Source organism: Macaca nemestrina, chromosome 13 (assembly GCF_043159975.1).
Source record: "Macaca nemestrina isolate mMacNem1 chromosome 13, mMacNem.hap1, whole genome shotgun sequence".
In the NCBI taxonomy this organism is placed as follows: domain Eukaryota; kingdom Metazoa; phylum Chordata; class Mammalia; order Primates; family Cercopithecidae; genus Macaca; species Macaca nemestrina.
Window position 1 is genome coordinate 105,681,867 of NC_092137.1, and position 6,311 is coordinate 105,688,177.

The 6,311-nt window shown below is 49.5% G+C and overlaps 1 long non-coding RNA gene across 2 annotated transcripts; it reads left to right on the forward strand.

The window, feature by feature from the left end:
- Nucleotides 1-1,167: 1,167 nt before the first annotated feature.
- LOC105471790 (uncharacterized) lies at nt 1,168-5,406 on the forward strand. Of its 2 annotated transcripts, XR_011611981.1 has the most exons (5): nt 1,168-1,264; nt 1,668-2,405; nt 4,797-4,914; nt 5,023-5,099; nt 5,305-5,406. It is a non-coding gene; the product is annotated as an uncharacterized lncRNA (long non-coding RNA). The 2 variants fall into 2 exon arrangements; XR_981341.3 differs by lacking the exons at nt 1,168-1,264; nt 1,668-2,405 and adding an exon at nt 2,413-2,493.
- Nucleotides 5,407-6,311: the final 905 nt, after the last annotated feature.

A 6,311-nucleotide genomic window follows, 5' to 3' on the forward strand; every position in this document is an offset into this window, starting at 1 on the left:
GCCAGGTGTGGTGGCTCATGCCTGTGATCCCAGCATCTAGGGAGGCCGAGGTGGCAGATCACGTGAGGTCAGGAGTTCGAGACCAGCGTGACGAACATAGCGAAACCCCGTCTCTACTAAAAATACAAAAATTAGCTGGGCGTGGTGGCGTGTGCCTGTAATCCCAGCTACTCCGGAGGCTGAGGCAGGAGAATTGCTTGAACCTGGGAGACAGAGCTTGCAGAGAGCCGAGATTGCACCATTGCCTCCAGCCTGGGCAACAGAGGGAGACTCCGTCTCAAAAAATAAAAAAATAAAAAAAATTAGGACACCCTGTTTGCCCTTTTTGGTCACATGAGTCTTCCAGAGCATGAGCAATTCTCTCCTGGGACCGCCTCATTTGTTTACCTACTATCAATTTTATCGCCAGATTTGCTCTCACTCTATGCCGCAACTACAGATGCACAGCGATGCGCACCTCGGAGGCTGCTCTGTGCTCCTGCCTCGTTTCCATGAAGACAGGGCTGGGGGCTTTGGGGACAGGGAGGTGTGTGTAGGGGCTGCCTGGGGAGCACAGGGAGGAGCAGGGGTGCTGGCACTCCACTTCTTTCCCACCCCCTCCAGCCTTACTTCTGGGTCATTCCTTCCCTCGCCCACTTTGACCCATTCTCCAGACAGCAGGAGAGACCTGGTATGAACGAGAGAATTGGTGTTTAGAAAAATCAAACACCTTGCTTAAGGCGGCTCACTAGTAAGTGGGAAACCAGTCCTCAAATTCAGATTTTCTGATTTGTTTTTCGTCTTCTGGAGCCAACAGGCCAGTGTCTCATCCTCTTACTGCTTGGTCTTTGTTGGGTCTTAGTTATGAACAAACCCAAATGACAGTGCCTGGATTTTAATGGGGTCACAATTTAAATATTTTCATTTTCTCGAGGGATCCAAAGATCCTGTATTAACCCAGGCTGGTAAAATAGCTAGCGCTAAGTAGGGAGAACTTTCTGGAACTCTCAAATTGCAGCATCTTGGTGTTCAGTAGCTGAGTCATCAAGCCCAGGTCCATGCACTCGTTCCTTCCTTAGCACCCCTGCCCACTCTGCCAGTGACTCATCCTCCCACACCTTCGCTCTTCTCTCCTGTGCCCGTTTGCTCCCCACCCAGCTTTGCCACACCAGGGCTCTCCTGCCTGCCTTCAGGGTGATGAGAGGCAGAAGTCACAGGACTGGGGAGAACCTGACCCCAATTAGGATGAAATGGTTCCAGCATCGCAGTGAGGCATCTCATTGAGGTGAGACAGGGCTTTGGAGGGAGAGTGAAGGTGTCCTTGGTTTGGGGGATGCAGAGCTTTAGCTGGCTCTGGTTGCAGCTCCCAGGTGAGCATGGAAGTGAGGGAGGTATGGGATGGGTCAAGGGGACCTCTGCCTAAAAGGAAGTCAGGATGGTTGAGGGGCTGGAAGGACGGCATAGGAGGAGCGTAGATCACGAAGGACCAAGGGAGGAGAAGCTGGGCAGAAATGGGCCCTGAGGAGCGGGGAGGGAGTTGCTGTTGTTACTGTTGCCGCCTGGCTGCCGAAGCCAGAGGTCAAGTTCAGGCATGCTGGTTTCTAAGGAGATGAGCTCATGGGCTCTGACGCTCACTCTGCAGGAGCCTCCAGCATGAGTCAGCATCAGCGAGGTTTCTCTGGTTCTAGCCTCACTCCTCGCAGCAGTCGAAGTCCAGGAGACAGGGTGTGGTTGTTCCAGACAGAGTCACATGCCCTGGCAACCTGGCGGGGGAGGGATGCTTCCCCTGAGGAGGCACCTGACCTGAACAGGTGACACCCTGGAAGGAGATGCGGCTGCTGCATCCAGGAAACGGAGTAAATGCTGGGAGGTGAGATGACTAAAAATCATCCAGTCCAATAGTGAAAAGACTGGCCTTTGAATCCATCCCTAAACATGAGGATTTGAATTGCTCAGTGGCTTAAAAAATATCTAAAAGATACTGTGTCAAATTGCCAAATAACTCCCAGGCACTTCCTCTGCCTTAGCCATTTCTGGGGCTCTCATCAGGTCTGTAGCTCCAGGTAATGGTCCAGCTGCTGATCCTTGTGGAATGAGACATGTGAAGCTCTGTGTATGAGTTACTGTTTGGGTTGTGACATTTCTCACTGCAGATTTAGTGCCAAGCCTCACTCCCAGGTTCTACAGCCACCCACAAGACATACGGAGACTTCTCTGGAAGCAGGCCCTGGGAGGCCCACCCAGCCCACTGTGACTTCACACCCAGGAGTGTTAAAGGCTAGAATTCTCCTCCAGCTGGACTAAGCAACGTCCCGACTTAACACAGACGAGTAATACATATGCATCAGGGTGCAGTACTCTTTTGGTCACTAAACGCTGACAACAACCTAACGTCAATCAGGGGAAGATGTACTAAATAAACCATGGTGAGTCGTCTAGCACGCTTCCAGGAAAAAAAAAAAGAAGAAGAAGAAATCATGGTTCATTCACTGTTCAGCCATCTAAGAGAATAAGGTAGCACTCTGTTTGTATGAAAATGGAATGATCCCCGATCTATGCTGTTCAAAGCAAGTGGGCAGAGCACAACATCCCTTGTGTAAAAACTGCACACATATTTTAGGCCCTCTCACATGTATATGTGGCAGGAACAAAATTATTAAAGCGGAAGCATTCAGTTTCCCCACCACCCCCTAAGGAATCAAGGAACTCCACAAGGCAGTAAAAAAAGCAGACGGTAGGATGCAGAGTCAAAGAGAGAGGGAGTACCTGAGAGAAAGAGAAAGGAAGACACTTGGGGGGTCAGAGAAAAAAAAACAGTGTTTTTAAGAAGCTTTGCAGGGTGGTATTGTAGAAGGCAATTTTCATTCTTTTGAGCCATCCAGCATCTGATCCTCTGTCTGTTAAAGGAACCCTGTCTTTAGAAGGCAGAATTCCCTTCACAGTAGAAGCTGAAAATGCCAGAGACTCACGTCCTCAGTTTTCCTTGCAGGGAGGGTTGGGACTGGTCACTCCACCAATCAAATCCTGGGCAACATGGCGAGAAACCTTCTCTACAATAAAATACAAAAATTAGCTGGGCGTGGTGGTGTGTGCCTGTGGCCCCAGCTACTTGGGAGGCTGAGGTTGGAGGATTGCCTGAGCCTGGGAGGTTGAGGCTACAGTGAGCAGAGACCCTGTCTCAAAAAAAGAAAGAAAAAGAAATTAGTGACATGAAGCACTCTGTAAAACCCACGCAGTCCATGAGGTGGCAGTGGTGGCAATACCTCCAGTCTCCTGGGTGGCAGTTGGAGCGGTCCACGCAGCCAGCAACCCGGACCCAGAGTGGGTGTCATGGTGTTGCAAGCTGCAGCCACCAGTGCCTATGTCTGTGGTCACGTTCTAACCAGACCAACTCTGCCGCGTGATTCTGGGGGTTGGTCTCGTCTGCAGAGCCTCCTAGCTGTGAGTTATCCAGAGATTCTATGAGCACCAGTATTGTCTAACAGAAAACAATGATTTCTGTTGCTTACAGCTGCAAATCCTGAGACACATATATGTGTGTTGTGCGCCTCTGTCCTTAGCACTTTCCAGGGATTCTTTTTTTTTTTTTTTTGAGACGGAGTCTTGCTCTGTCGCCCAGGCTGGAGTGCAGTGGCGCGATCTCGGCTCACTGCAAGCTCCGACTCCTAGGTTCACGCCAATTCTGCTGTCTCAGCCTCCCCAGCGGCTGGGACTACAGGTGCCCGCCACCACGCCCAGCTAATTTTTTGTATTTTTTAGTAGAGACGGGGTTTCACCGTGTTAGCCAGGATGGTCTCGATCTCCTGACCTTGTGATCCGCCCGTCTCGGCCCCCCAAAGTGCTGGGATTACAGGTGTGAGCCACTGCGCCCTGTCTCCAGGGATCTTAAGTAAAGAACTAGACTAGTTCAAACATGAGGTCAGATTTGTATTTCTTTTACACAGTCACTGTGCTAAGGCAAGAGCATGGACACCCGGTTTTATTGGGGTGACATCAAACGTGCATATCACACATTGTGAATGTTAGGAAAGATACTCACGGATCTGTTCACAGTGGCTGTCCCTGAGAAATGAGAATGCCATGGGGAGGAGGAATTTTTCTTCTCATTTTACATTTTTCCATTACGGTTTGAATTTTTTTTTTTACCATATTCATGTATTATCTTTAAATTTTTTAAGTTTAAAATAATTATTTTTAAAAGAAAAGGAATACGTCTACAAATATATCAGAATGTGTACATGAGAGAAAAGATAAAGTAATATATGCATTCTGGCAAAAGACAGAGCCTTTGGAAGAAGCAGGTGGTGAGGAACTGGTAGTCTGCTAACGTCAGCTGAGAATCTTAATTTGGTGGGCTGTCAGTACTGCAGACTTTTTTTAAGTTTCTATTTGGCATATCTTTTCTTTTTTTAAGAGACGGGGTCTCACTCTGTTGCCCAGGCTGGAGTGCAGTGGCAGGGTCAAAGTTCACTGCAGCCTCAATCTCCTGGACTCAAATGATCCTCCTACCTCAGCCTCCCAAGTAGCTGGGACTACAGGTGCATACCGCTAGACCTGGGTAGTTTTTAAAACTGTTTTTAGGAACAGCATCTTGCTATGTTGTCCAGGCAGGTCTCAAAGTCCTAGCCTCAAGCCATCCTCCCGCCTTAGCTTCCTGAGTTGCTGGCATAACAGGCATGAGCCACCTTGCCTGACCTGGTTTGAAAACATAAATAGAAGAGGAGGTTTTGAGTGAAAATTTGATATGTCAGTTATATTTGTTTGTGTGTGTGTGTGTGTGTGTGTGTGTGCACATGAGGTCTCACTATGTTGCCCAGGATCTAGGACGTGAATTCCTGTTCTCAAGCAATCCTCCTGCCTCAACCTCCAGAGTAACTGAAACTACAGACGCCAGAGTAACTGCAACTACAGGCTCCAGAGTAACTGGGACTACAGGTATGCAGCAGTGCACCCAGCTACAATTACTTGTGTGTGTAGGCTTGGGGGTATTTCTGAATGAATGATGGAAGAGTATGACCCCCGTTGTTGTCCATTTATATTCAGGACCCCAGAGAAAATCAGACAGCCTCTGTCAGACTCCTCACACCCTCTGTGCCAGCATCAAAGGAGACCAGGTCCAGGTGAGGGGGTGAAGGAACCTTCCTCTGCCTGCTCTCCCTGAAGGTCCTGGGCAGGCTCAGGAAAGAAGGGTGACACCATGCTCACCTTCATCACTCTGAGGCGGGCCAACCGCCTAGCTCAGGGCATCTTCATCAAGGGGGCACAGGGGTGTGGGCTGGCCGCTGGCTTCATTTTGTTTTTGGAATTTGATGTTCATCCCCACAGGCAAACAGATGAGTAACGTCATGAAAAGCAGACTCAAGGACGGAACACCCACGATGGCTGTCGGCAGATCCACTTTCCACCTCCAGACGATGGCTCTGGCAAGTGCCCCACCCCCACAGTGCAGTCAGAGCCCACCAACAGCAGAATCCTAGCGCTCTGGCCCGACCCTACTCTTCTCTGACAGTGGGGAGAAGGGCCAGTGGGGACCCCCGGCCTTTGCTCTCAACTCACTCCCTCTTCACTCTAGGGCAGGAGCCATGAACTCAGTCCCCATCTGTCTTGATCACTGGGCCTGGGGTGAAAGGCAGGGTGGCCCAGGGAGCAGAGGGCATGGAAAGTCGTGTGTGGAAACATACCCTGACTGTAAAAAAAACGAGCAGTCAAGAGCGAAAGGTCACAGTGAGTGAGTTCCTGCTCCAGCCTGCTCCTGGTTCTTAGGTGCCAGAATGAGAAGATGGGTTCTGGGCTGAGGGCAAAATAAATATTTGTTATGTAGGAAACTTAAGACTGCAGAGGCTGGCCAGGCATGGTGGCTCATGCTTATAATCCTAGCACTTTCAGAGGGTGAGCTGGCAAGATCACTTAAGCCCATAAGTCTGAGACCAGCCTGGGCAACATGGTGAGTCACCATCTCTATAAAAAATACAAAAGTTAGCCAGACATGGTGTTGGGTGCCTGTGGTCCCAGCTACCCGGGAGGCTAAGGCGGGAGGATTGCTTCAGCCAGGGAGGCAGAGGTTGCAGTGAGCTGAGATTGCACCACTGCACTCCAGCCTGGGCGACAGAGAGACCCTGCCTCAAAAACTGTTACTGAGGGCCTGAGGGGAAAAAAAATTTTTTTTTAAAGACTACAGAGGCTTTTGGATGAGAAGATTCTCACAAAAACTGCAAAGATTGATACCAGTTGCAGCTGGGTTAAAGAAAAATGAATGAGGATGATTAATCTTAATAACAACCTGTATGTGTTTGTTGTAACCTCCTGGTTTACAGAGAACTTTCCTTTAAACT